The 14,192-nt window shown below is 40.9% G+C and overlaps 1 protein-coding gene across 14 annotated transcripts in view; it reads right to left on the minus strand.

Annotated features, from left to right (window-relative positions):
• Window positions 1-14,192, minus strand: part of LRRC4C (leucine rich repeat containing 4C) — an 856,114-nt gene that overhangs the window by 83,025 nt on the left and 758,897 nt on the right. Inside the window, exon 6 of one of the 14 annotated variants that reach the window (XM_075129528.1) lies at window positions 459-502. The exons of 12 other annotated variants lie outside the window; for them this stretch is intronic. The gene's annotated coding sequence lies outside the window, so the exon portion shown is untranslated. Of the gene's footprint in view, window positions 1-458; window positions 503-11,894; window positions 12,051-14,192 lie in introns of those variants that run through there. One more of the 14 variants, XM_075129531.1, reaches the window with a different exon arrangement.

Below are 14,192 nucleotides of genomic sequence, written 5' to 3' on the forward strand. Positions count from 1 at the left end.
TTGGAGTATTAGGGGTGTAAAAGACAGTGCCACAGAGGTGGCTGGACCCTTCCATAAACATACACATGCTGACCCTGAGGAGACAGTCCTCTCCAGAGAAACCTGAATTCACTTATTTAAACATGGATGTCAAGGAGATCAAGTGGCCCAAAATTTTAACCTTGCGTCTGAATTCCCTGGCTCTTGGGAGTGCTATTGGCTTGGGTAGTGGTGGGTAGTGGTGATAGGAAAAGCCTTGTGTTAGTGCAACAGTTTGACAGTGAGGGATCTCGTTATAGAGACTGATCCTAGAAGGTGTTGAGGTGCCTCATCTCCCACTGATATCAATGAGAGGCAAGCACATCTCAAGTGGTGCTCTGACCCTTGGAGGTTGGGTCTTTCTTACATATATATATATACATACATACACACAGTGATATAAAATCAAACATAAGCAACAATTAAACAAATAAACCAACCTGCTGCCCCAAACTGCTTCTAGAATATAGGCACAAGTCAGGACCTGCAGAGTCAAAAATCTCAATTAAATCAATCAGTACCATTATAAATAATAGTTATATGTATAATCCCAAAAGCCTAAAGGGAATGAGATACAAAAACAGGTCTTTCATTTCAAATTTCTTAAAGATGCTGCTCATCTACCCAAGAAATAAACAAACAAATTCCACATTTATTTATTTATAACAAAGATGACACAATAAGTGGTTATTTCAGATAACCCATAAGTCACAGATTTTGTTTTCAAAGCCCTGCCTGCTTTCTATGCCTTTGGCGTCTGCTGCCTAGCAACCTCAACAGAGCTTTCTTAGTCTATACTGATTCTGGAGGGTTTTCATTTCTTTATTTATTGGAATGTCATATAAGGAGGATATGAAAACAAAGAGCTGTTTGTTCTCTCTATCAAATGACAGACCCAAGGCACCCCACCTCACTGAAGAACACAGCTGTCACTGATCCAATAACCCACCACCACACCCTGGATTTGCTGGGAAATTGAAAAAGCCCTACTTTTCATTAAGGCAGGTAGACTTTGGAACCCTTCCAGCGGCTCTTGGCAGTAACGGGCACTGCTCTTTTTCAGCCTCTTTAATTGTGTTGGTTGAGTCTGCATAAGCCTTTTCACCCTGGAATATCAAGTGTTGTGTAAGCCTCCTGCTTGCCAGTAGCCATGGAGTTCCTGAATAATATGCACATGCTTCACTACTGCAAGACTGACTCACTAGCACACCCCCGCTACAGCATCCATGCCATGGAAGGAAACGAGGTTTAAAACTCTGCAATCTCTCACTGGGTCTGCTCTTCAAGGCATGCGGGTTTGGAAGGGGCTGTGATTAAAGTAGGTGGTGGGGGAGTGTCTCACTGCACCAGCCAATGAGGAGGGGGGAGTTATGGATACGTGCTGCTCTATCAAGCTAGGGACAGGAAAGATAGCTTCCTTCTGCTTTTCCTGGAGTGGGGTTATCTCCTCAGTCTTGTTCTGATTGACTCTCTTCCCCATTTTATCAAGAATTACTATGGTTGATTATTAGGTTCTATTGCTCTTTGGTTACATCTACACTTGGAGCAGGGGGCATGATTCCCTGCTCACGTAGCCATATCCGCCCTAGCTCTGCTCACACTAGCATGCCAAAAATAGCAGTGTAGCTGGGATAATATGGGCAGTGGCTTGAACTAGCCACTCCAGGTACGTACCCACCTGGACCCTCTAGGTACATAGTCGGGCAGCTAGCCCAAGCCAGCACCTGCACTAACCTGATTACACTGCTATTTTTAGCAGTCTAGCTTGAGCAGAGCTAGCACAGATACATCTACACAAGCTGGGAATCACAACCCCTGTTCCAAGTGTAGACATAGCTGTGGCTGCACAGAACACCGCCTCCCCACTGCTAAGTAAGACTCATACTTCGCTTGTCACTTCAACCAGGGCTTTACAGATATCACTGGATCAATACTTCATCCTGCCCCACAATGGGGTAGGTCAATAATATTAACCTTGTTTTACAGATAGAGAAATTGAGGCATGAAGAGGAGGAGTAATTTAACTGAACCCAGATCTCCTTAACACGTAGGGCTGGGTAAATAGTTAACAAAGACAACAATAACAAAAAACACCTTATTTAAAAAACAAACAAACAAGCAAACAAAAAAACACCAATAAAAGTGCCTGCCTTGTTTTGCTATGATTCTCAAGTTGATATTATTCATGCAAACCATTTTGGTGTAAAGATGTTTGTGAATCTCAGCATTTGCCTGCATTTAAGCACAAATGTTTATTCTGCCAAAATTTTGTACTGGGAAATGAGGTATTTGCTATCTGTTATTCTCAATTGAAAAATTTCCCATTATCCAATCAGAAAGCAGAAACAATATCAGATGACTTAAGTGACCAATCAAACAAACAAACAAGAAGTGTTTGAAAATCATTCATAGACCAGCCACAGGCTTCAAATGTTTTATTTATTTATGGATACTTATGAATAATGAAGATATTCACAGAAAATGGAATGGATCTGCAGACTGTTCGTTGTCTGAAAAGGGGACTAAGTTAGGCAAGCAGAGGTCACTGGTCTGCGAGTTAGGAGACCTAAATTCTGTTCCTGGTTCTACCAATGACAGGTAGTGTTGTTTCACCTCCCTGTGCCTCTATTTATCCTCCTGCTGTCAACTCTTTGGGACGGAGACCATCTCTTACCAAATGTATGCACAGTGCCTAGCACAATTAGACCCTGATCTCAATTGTGATTTCTGCCTGCTACCATAATACACAGACATAATAATACATATTATTCAAAATTAAATATTTGATCACCTCTAATTATATGCAATTTGTTTTACGTCCACTTTCCACTGAGTATCAGTGCTGCAGTTCCATGGTTAACCGCACCTTTGACCCCAGGCAAATCTTCCTTAAGGTTTTAGGTTTCCTAGCCATCACCTCTCTTGGGTTGAAATAACGAGGAGTCCTTGTGGCACGTTAGAGACTAACAAATGTATTTGGGCATAAGCTTTTGTGGGTTAGAACCCACTTCATCAGATACATGGAGTGAAAATACAGGAGCAGGTATAAATACATGAAAGGATAGGGGTTGCTTTACCAAGTGTGAGGTCAGTCTAACGAGATAAATCAATTAACAACAGGATACCAAGGGAGGAAAAATAACTTTTGAAGTGGTAAGAGAGTGGCCCATTACAGACAGTTGACAAGAAGGTATGAGTAACAATAGGGAGAAATTAGTATTGGGGAAATTAAGTTAGGTTTTGTAATGAACCAACCATTCCCAGTCTCTATTCAGGCCTGATCTGATGGTATCCAGTTTGCAAATTAATTCCAGTTCTGCAGCTTCACATTGGAGTCTGTTTTTGAAGGTTTTTTTTGTTGAAGAATTGCCACTTTTAAGTCTGTTATTGAGTGACCAGAGAGACTGAAGTGTTTTCCGACTAGTTTTTGAATGTGATGATTCCTGATGTCAGATTTGTGTCCATTTATTCTTTTGTGTAGAGACTGTCTGGTTTGGCTAATGTATCTGGCAGAGGGGTATTGCTGGCACATGATGACATATATCACACTGGCAGATGTGCAGGTGAACGAGCCTTTGATAGTGTGACTAATGTGGTTAGGTCCTATGATGGTGTCCCCTGAATGGATATGTGGACAGGGTTGGCAACAGGGTTTGTAGCAGGGTTTGGTTCCTGGGTTGGTGCTTTTGTTGTGTGGTGCGTAGTTGCTGGTGAGTATTTGCTTTGTTGGGCTGACTGTAAGCAGGGACTGGCCTGTCTCCGAAGATCTGTGAGAGTGAGGGATCGTCCTTCAGGATAGGTTGTAGATCCTTGATGATGCGCTGGAGAGGTTTTAGTTGAGGGCTGTAGGTGACAGCTAGTGGTGTTCTGTTACTTCCTTTTTGGGTCTGTCTTGTAGTAGGTGACTTCTCAGTATCTTTCTGGCTCTGTCAGTCTGTTTCTTCACTTCACCAGGTGGGTATTGCAATTTTAAGAACGCTTGACAGAGATTCTGTAGGTGTTTGTCTCTGTCTGAGGGATTGGAGCAAATGCGGTTGTATCTTAGAGCTTGGCTGTAGATACCCCTCGTCAACTGTCTGTAATGGGCCACTTTTTTACCACTTCAAAAGTTATTTTTCCTCCCTTGGTATGCTGCTGTTAATTGATTTATATCGTTAGACTGACCTCACACTTGGTAAAGCAACCCCCATCCTTTCATGTATTTATACTGGCTCCTGTATTTTCACTCCATGTATCTGATGAAGTGGGTTCTAAACCATGAAAGCTTATGCCCAAATAAATTTGTTAGTCTCTAATGTGCCACAAGGACTCCTCGTTATTTTTGCTGATACAGACTAACACAGCTACCACTTGGAAACCTGTCTTTTGGGTTGGATATCCATATCTCTCTCCCTTCAGACTGCGGGTTTAGGATTGCAGTCATTCTGCACCTTACTATGACTTCCTAGCAGCTATGACCTGGGTCCAGCATCTGCGGTTAATCTTTTTCCAGAAGCTCTAACAGAGTACACGAGTTACAAACCAGCCTTCACAAAGCAAACCACATTTATTCTTAGGGCAAAAGCATTACAGAGAAAACACATATAAACAATAAAAGAAAACCTACATGCACGCTAAAAGTTTACTAGAGGACATCCCCAATTCCAATATAGAGCTCTGGTAAATTCCAGTCTTTCACACCCCACCTGGGTTTTCCCCCTTGATTGCAAGTTCATGGCAGTTTTTAGATCAGGAACCAGGCTCCAGCTGGACAGTTCAATTGTTTCTTTATTCAGCTGGAGCCTTTGATCTAATCTCCAGGAACAGGAGATCACTAGTCAATGTTTATCTTCATAGGACATAGGTTTCAAAAGGCTGAATTTTCGCATAACCAGGTTTGTGACATTTGCATTAATCACTACCCAGGGATTCCTCAGGAAACACACGTAATTGTTGTCCCAAAAGTCCATGCCTGTCTGGTACATTTCAATATAGTCATTCAAACTCCTTACACTTCCCAGGTCTCATATCTATCACAATCAGCATTCGGTTTAAAACAAAAATCAAGTTGCTGGCTCTTTCCTCTTGCAAGGAATAAATGTAAGATCTCGTGCTGCTGCTTGTGAACCCAACCTTTCAGAGAACCATCTTCAAATAAACAGCAGCAGACATACAAACTCGTAAGTCTACCATCACATTCACCCAGGTGAGGGATCAACTTCAAAGCCAAGCTGAAATCATGGAAATGGACAATCAAAAATAAGCATGCACACACTTTTATTCTTTTATCAAATATTCTAATAAATGGATTTGACTGTATAATGAAGAAAGAGCGATTAGCACCAAAATGGACTCTGGAGAAAAAAGAAGGCTGTACAGGTTATTGGAAAAGGATATTAGAAGAAGGTCACATCCTAATTTCTGAAGATTGAAAGTAGATTTTAAAGAAGGAAAACCCCAACTGCCTTGGTTTTTATCTTAAAAAAATTAGTAGAGCCAGGAGTTCACTTCACCCTCCTAGGAAAGAGAGTTGCAGACTGGGTTGGTTTGCAATTTCTGATCTCTCCCTAAATATGAAGTGCATCAGGGTCCCCACACACAAGCAGCAAAAAGAGACGCAAAGATGGTGATGAAATAAATCATCAAGGTGATGCAAGGCAAAAGTATTATCAAGAAATGTGCCAGCACTGCACAAACTATAGATAAACGATTAAAACATGGGCCAGCCTAATTAACCAAGGACGACTGCAAGCAGGTCTGCACAGAGGTTTTGGAGGGTCCAGGGCAAAACCTGAAACTGAGTCCCTTCCCTGCATCCTTCCAAAAACATTACCACTGAGAGGAGGCCATGCATGGGTCTTGGAGCGCAAAGCAGCCCTACACTAGCCCCACAGCAGCGTTACTGTCCTGAGGGGCTGTGCTCAGCTCCATGCTCCAGGACTTGTGATCTGGCAGCCAGGGCTGCAGTACCATTCAGGATTGGCTCGGCCTCCTCTTTCATGACAGAAAGATGACTGGGCCAAACCTGAGTGGTGCTGTGACCCCATGTGCCAAGTCATGAAGTGGGAGCCTGGGACAAACTGTCCCTTTGGCCGGCTACCTCCTCTCCACCCCGGTCAGCTCTTAACAACAGGACACATTATTCCAGCGGTCAAATCCAGATCCCCATTACCCTGATGTTACTCCAGACATATAGCAGTGTAACTGAAATCAGAATTTGGCCCAATTCTTTAAATATCAGCTATAAACATATTGGAAAAATAAGAGCCATGAAATCCCTGAAGTTACAAAATGCTCTATTCAGGCACTGTTAAATGCTCAAAATACAGTTACCTGAACAAAAAGATATCTATAAAAAGAAAGTTGTGATCAAAGTAAGTTTGGTGAGAGGTACTTACATAAAAACTTTATAAGTACTGTAGTAATGGCATAATAAATAAAAAATACATAGAACCAAACATAACCAATACCAACAAATCCACTATTTTAAGGAAATGTACAGCATTTGAGAATCTACCTACATTATAAAGCAAGAGATGAGACATATTGTCAAGAAAAATAAATGTGCTTCGGGTGTTTACATCTATATTTTAGTAGGCACAGTGAGGACAAAGTTATTAAAATGTGAAAGTCACAATGTTATCTGCCCACATAAACCATTTAACAGTCCTTCCAGATTCAGAGGAAAAAGCTGCTCTGTACAGTTGCATACAGAGATATTCTCTTTACAGCCATATATTATTACTAGCTGTGGATATGATGATGGCAACCTGAATTCTCATCCTGTGAATGAATCCCGAGTGATTTCACAATATCCAGCTACCATGGGTTTCCTGATGATGTGGAACACTGTCTTTGACAATTCTAATTTCTCCTGGTCAGTACTACTTTAAGTGCTAGAGTAGAGTGTGTAGTGAAATCAAAAGGGGTTATAGTCTGCTATATATGGTTTTAGAGATGATACCACAAACTGTCATGATGTAAAGTGAAATTAGAATTTAGAATTTATGGAAAATGACAGATTGACAGCCCTGGAGAATAAAATGTAAGTTTTTGGCTCAGGGATAGTCATGTATTTTATGTTTGTACAGCACCTAGCACAATGGGCACCAACCTGGTTGTGGCCTTCAGGCATTACCTCCAACATAAATGTTAAATAACTAACAATAATATATCCATGAACAGGTATAGCCTAGGCAGTGACAGTGTAATTCACCTACTATGAATGAGCCTCAGATTGCTGATGTGGAAGGTTGTTCAGCCTTCATGCCCATCCAACTCCATGATTTCTGATGAAGGGAAATGTTTTCAGTTGTGGATGTATCCATCTACTAGAAATTGAGTTGATACTTCCCAACTCAAAACAAAAACAAGCAGAGAGCTAGAAAATTATATGCTGCATATTACCCACCTAAGCATAGGTGTTCATTTAACCGTATTCTGGGTATTCCTCCTGGCCTCACTCCTTGCCTGTAATTAATTCCCTGAGTACCCAGGCCTTGTCATCATCAGTTTGTTCTTTGGGGAAGACTCCATGTCTTTCCTTACACTGTGAAGCACGATGACACCTATGTGCACTATACATGAACCTTTAATAATATCACATGATATAATTTCACAGAGAAAATCACAAAGGCATCAGACCATTTTAATCATTACCAATCCGAACTATAGTTCACACTGAAATTTCTAGGACACAGCATTGCAAAGGATCCCTTTCTTTTACATCTGCTCCCCCTCACACTTCAGGTCCATAATTAATAGGAGGCTTGTCATTTGTATATGCCATCTCTTCCCCTCTAATGTAGAGAAAGCCTACCTAAACTGATGGATAAGGTTCTTTTATATACAATGGGGAAATTAATTTACTAACCATTGACTGCCTTTTTTTGTTTTTGGGTCAAATACTAAGGTTTTACTGCATTCTCACTCATTACTACAAACTTTCATTGATTTCAACAGGTGTGCACCTAAGTACAGTGTGAAATGGAGTAAGCACTTTACAAATTAGTAAACCATGAAGATGATTAGAAATGGAAAAATGAAATTTTGACCAAAAAAGATACACTTTTAAAATGTTTTGCTTACTTCCCCCCATTTCCTCCCCCTATTTTCTGACCAGCTCTTCTAGCAAATACTGTTTTCCAAATACTCCTCTGACAAATGGCTGTTTAACACTGTTCTGCTTATAAAAGGTTTCCCTTGGTTTGTGCATCTATAAATACACATTTATGTGCTGTAGATACAAATATGTATTTGTGTTAGCTTTCATCCCTGCTGTGTTTGTACAACACAGTGTGACATTCACAAAGAAGAAAAGAGACTAGAAGTGAGGAGTATTCAATAGTGCTGTCTAGCATTTTAAATGCAGTGAGAGAGATAAATTAGTGCTATCTTCACCAACCGCTAAGTCTGGAGTGACTAAAATGAGAGAGGAAGGGTGGGATAGACACATTGCAAAGTAAACCATGGACGAAGAGACCAGTCTCCACAATCTCAGCTGCTCTAGAGTGTATTCTGTTGAACTGTACCCTGGCACTCGCTGTGTCATTTTAGACCTCTATCCCTGATGGTAGACCTGGTATTCTTCCACTCTTCAGTATTAATGATAATAGTTTTTTGCCTTCCTCTAGCAGCTTCCAGCCAAGGTTCCTAGGCCATTTCACAAACCTGTATAGATGAAGCCTCACATAGCCATCTGAGGTATCTGCCTCACATATGAAGCCTCTCATAGCCATCTGTCTGAGCATTATCCCCACTTTATAGAAGAGGAAGATGAGGTTCTGAGAAGTCAACTTGCTCAAAGTCTTACCAGACACTTAGGGTATGTCTACACTGCAATCAAAAGTATGACGACAGCATGCATAGACATATCCAAATTAGCTTTAATCTAGCTAGTGCTAGTAACAATATCAAGGAGTTTCAAAGAAATCAGAGATGGAAGAGACCTACCAGATTGTCTAGACCATCCTCTGCCCCACACTCTCCCAGGCCAATACATGAGAAGCACTTGGAGGCAACACTATCTGTTTTTGTCACTCAGAAGGGAATGCTTCCTTGTGGTTAGTGAGAACAAACCCTTTTGAAGATTCCCCTCTAGTTACAAAATGCCAGTCCTCCTTCATGAAGATATGAAGAACATGTTTTCTTCTGTATTATATGCCCATGTCTATGAAGTATTGTTGTAAATGTGCCTATAACTTCAGGAAGGAGGAAGCCCCCTTGGAGTTCATAGAAGTCCTAAAAATGACACTCTTAAAACAAAATAGAAATAATAAATAGCATTCATCCTTACGTTCTGTAGACAAATAGCTAGATATCCATGTTTTTCCTAACTAGAATTAGCTAGCACAATCCTACTTATTAATGAATAACATAGCTTCAACCCATGACTTTTTGTTTAATTTAGATATACTTAACAAATCATTTGGCCATCTAGGAACTTCATGATAATCATTATACTGCACACTCTGGCCACTCAGAAATTCACAGTGGTGATGGGGTAGAACTCAGATTGTTGTGTTCCAAAAGGAAACAAGGATCTCCATCAGTTATTAGCTGCATAGGGTTTATGACCACAGTTGAGCAGTACTGATTCTATCCAACAGAGGGAAGGGGTGCAACTGCACAACTATACATTTAATTACAAAGCACACACTAACTCATTCAGTGCAATTCCCTCTGAACTGATTAAATGATTATCTTAGAATATAACAGAAACACATTTTGCTTTTAAGACATTGTCTTAAACATTTTCAACATTCATGAAGGGAGTATGCCTTACTCTGTGTTTGTAAAGCACTATGCAAATTTATGCTGCAATATAAATTAGTTTTAATAATAATTATTTTAATTAAATGCTAGATTCCATTTAATGATATTAACCTTGAGTATTAAATAGCACAGCTGTTGGGTCTCAATTAAAATCTGAGTTGGGTCTAATGGAACTGAAGTCTCATTTTCAACCTTTCTGGCAGTTTACCACATTACCAACATATCATCATAACCAACAGGAAAATTAACTCCTTTGGGTTAATATGCACAATATTCTGTTCATAGATCATAGGGTATGCCATGTTTTAAAAAGTTAAAAATTCCTAACTCGGTCTCTGTCATCCATCAAATTGGTTACATGCAGTGCTGTTGTAGCTGTGTCGGTCCTAGGATATTAAAGAGACAAGGTGGGTGAGGTAATATCTTTTTTTGGACCAACTTCTGTCGGTGAGAGAGACAAGCTTTCGAGAGTATACAGAGCTGAAAAATAAGTCTATGTAAGCTTGAAAGCTTGTCTCTCCCATCAACAGAAGTTGGTCCAATAAAAAAAAACAGAGCCAGTTAACTTTTTTTTTCTAACAAGCAGTTTTACGTTAAAACCAAATTTGCCAAGCAAGAGCAGTGATAAGGGCATCAGTAACATGTCATTAGTAATTTAAATAATTGGGTTATATAAAAAGAGGTGGAGACTTCAGTGGAAGCAAGAGGAAGTGTATAACTAATTTTCTCTGCAATATTCTGAACTGAAGTCCAAGGACTTTGAGTTTCAGGTAAATGCTGCAAAATATTTTATGCAAAGGCTGGGATAGGTTTCTACAGAAAAAAGGAGGCAGAGCCAGAGCATGTTATGCACTCCACCATTAAAATCCCCTGGACACTCTAGATTGAAAGATTATTTCTCAGAAGTATCTGAACTGCTTCGTTTTGCTCCACTAGAGTAGACCAAAGTAATCATAAATTGTTTATTCACTGAAATTAGTCCTTTATCCTGTCTGCTAACTGTTCATGCAACAATTGCCAATTTTCTTATTTTATTTCTTAGTTGTAATGACTATTTTTTCCAAAGCATTAATAAATAACAATAATAATGGCACTTCATAAATCCATTATTATTTATTGTGTGTGATTGGTTACCTAAATCACACGGTACCATTTCTGTTCCCTGAGTGGATGAACTATGCTTTGCAGATCAAAAGCACACCAAGATAAGTCTCTGGGGCTTTGATTCCCTTTGGTAGAGGGAAAGAGAGATTGCAGACCTAGTGAACTTTAGGACAATTCAGATATGTTCCTGTCCTCAAGAAAGAGTATTTTGGCTGCGTACATGGACGTCAGATTTAAAATCAGCTGTGTTCCCTTACTGAGGGGCAAAGAGACACTGGAAGCATACTTCACATTTGCTTTGTTCTTGTCACACTGACACTTCTAATATGAATAATATCAATTGCACGTGAACATCCCTAACTGCGAATGAACTCACAAAATCACATTCATGGGTGACGTCTCCCCAAAATGTATTTGTATGCTCATAAATCAGTGTTTGAATATTAATGAAACAAACCAACAAAAAGTGGCACAAAGATGGCAAAACTCCCACTAATTTCAATATAGCAAAGATAGCCCTTCTAGTCTTTCAGGGTACATAATGCTTTACAGAGCAAATAAATAGCTACATACCAATGTTAAATAATAACACTACTTTCTAAATTTCATTATTTTCAGAAACTTCCAAGCTAGCTATGAGCATTGGACAAAACACACTCATCAGTACCCATATATAGTCTAAAGAGAACAAAAAGAATAACCTCTTCACAAGAACACCATCTTAAAGGGGCCCAGATGCTTCCCATCTCTGCCATCATTGCCATAGCATTCTTTGAAGAACCACATCAGAAGAAAACTCAATGGTTCTCAAAAATAACAGTGCAAGATTAAACCTGGTGCGGAACAGAAAACTGACTTCTTGTTCTTAGTAGGGACCTTATCACAACTCGAGGAGGATGAAGATCTCATTGATTCATGCAAACTTTCCTGCATTTTACATCCTTGCAAAGACACACCTGTAATAAGTGCTATATAAATGGCTATAGAGATCATGATAAAGCATATAACCTAATTCCTACCTGCTCTTTTAAGTACCAAATTTCCTGGGAGTTGCCTTTGCCCCAAGAGGAAACAATAGAGTGATTCATTGTGGATGAAGTTCAGGGCCTGCCCAAGCAAAGGACTGGGGAAGCAAGTCCTGCTAGCTCTGTTGTGAAACCAGTAGCCTTGGAACCCTTAGACTAGTCTAGGATCTGCAAGGGAAACATTGGAAAACATAATCATAACTATACATTGGAAAACATAATCCTAACTATACATACACAATGATGGGGTCTAAATTAGCTGTTACCACTCAAGAAAGAGATCTTGGAGTCATCATGGAGAGTTCTCTGAAAACATATACTCAATGTGCAAAAAAGTGAACAGAATGTTGGGAATCATCAAGAAAGGGATAGATAATAAGACAGAAAATATCATGCTGCCTCTATATAAATCCATGGTACACCCACACCTGAATACTGCGTACAGATGTGGTCGCCCCATCTCAAAAAAGATATATTGGAATTGGAAAAAGGTTCAGAAAAGGGCAACAAAGATGATTAGGGGTATAGAACGGCTTCTGTATGAGGAGAGATTAGTAAGACTGGGACTTTTCAGCTTGGAAAAGAGGCAGCTAAGGGGGGATATGATAGAGGTCTATAAAATCATGAGTGATATAGAGAATGTAAATAAGGAAGTATTATTTATTCCTTCTCATAATACAAGAACAAGGGGCCACCAAATGAAACTAATAGGTAGCAGGTTTAAAACAAACACAAGAAAGTATTTTTTCATGCAACGCACTGTCAACCTCTGGAACTCTTTGCCAGAGAGCGTTGTGAAGGCCAGTACTATAACAGAGTTCAAAAGGGAGCTAGATAGACTCATGGAAGATAGGTCCATGAATGGCTATTAGCCAGGATGGGCAGAAATGGTGTCCCTAACCTCTGTTTTCCAGAAGCTGGGATTGGGTGACAGGGCATGGACCACTTGATGATAACCTGTCTATTCATTCCCTTTGGGGCACCTGCCATTGGCCACTGTCAGAGGACAGGATACTGGGCTTGATGGACCTTTGGTCTGACCCAGTATAGCCGTTCTTATGTTCTTATGTTTATATTACAGTATTGCCGTTCTTATGTTCTAAGGGAAAAGAGGTTCAAATACCCTGAAAAATTAGGAAATGAGGCACAGGACAAAATGGAAGAAAACACTGGGCCAGATTCTGCTCTCACTTTCAATTGCATAAATAGAGTGTAGCTCCACCAAATCAATGAAGTTGCTCCAGATTTAAAACAGTGTAACAGAAACTAGACTATGACCTCATGTGATACTCTTATGTACAATCCCTGAGAAATAGGTATTTAGACAAGTTGTATATATTGCTTACCAATAAAGCTGCTGCTTCAAACAACTGGAAACATTGGAATTTTTTCCAAAACACTCATCCAAATTAAGGAGTAATGGCTAGGGCCCTACCAATTTCACAGCCATGAAAAACTTGTCACGGACCATGAAACCAGCCCTCCCTCGTGAAATCTGATCTCCCCTGCTCCTGGGAGCCTGGAGCTCCTAGCCCGGCTGCACTTGATCCCATCTGATCCGCACTTGAGATCAGACCCACCTCCAGAGGCAGTGCAGAAATGAGGGTGGCACACACACACACAGAGCCTGCTGCAACTCTAGTCGCCGAGCTCAGGGGAGCTCGGGATTGGGGGCTTCCTCTGCTGCTCTAGCCGGGGCAGTGTGGGCTCAGGGCTTCCGCCCCCAACCCAGCATGGACTCAGGTCTTCCGTCCCCCTGCCACTACAGCCTGGGTTTGGGGCAGTCTGGGCTCGAGGCTACCTGGGTTCGAGGCTTCTTCCCCTGTGGCTGCTGCTGGGGCTCAGGGTGACCTGGTAGGGGCTTCTGCCCTGGTGCTTCTTCAGGGGCTTGGACACCCATTTTTCCTGGGGGAGGGAGGACCCAAATTGGTGGGGGGCCTTACCTTAATATGTCCCTACCACGGATTAGCAATTAGGAATCCCCAGCTGGGGCACTCCCAGCAGCATGGGGGAGATCCTACCCATCTCCACCTCCGAGAACCTCCTCTAACTTCAGGAAGCTGGGACGGTGCTGTATTCAGAGCCGAGCTCTCAAAGAAGCACAGAGGTGAGGGTGGCAATCCCTACAACAAACCCCCTCCCCATGATCCCATTTTGGGTCAGGACCCCCACAGTTACAACAACTTGAAATTTCAGATATAAACATTTGAAATCATGATATTGACCAATTTTAAAACTCTCTGGCCAAGAAATTGACCAGAATGGATGGTGAATTTGGTAGGGCCCTAGCAA

This window comes from Caretta caretta, chromosome 6, assembly GCF_965140235.1.
Source record: "Caretta caretta isolate rCarCar2 chromosome 6, rCarCar1.hap1, whole genome shotgun sequence".
NCBI classification, from domain to species: Eukaryota; Metazoa; Chordata; order Testudines; family Cheloniidae; genus Caretta; species Caretta caretta.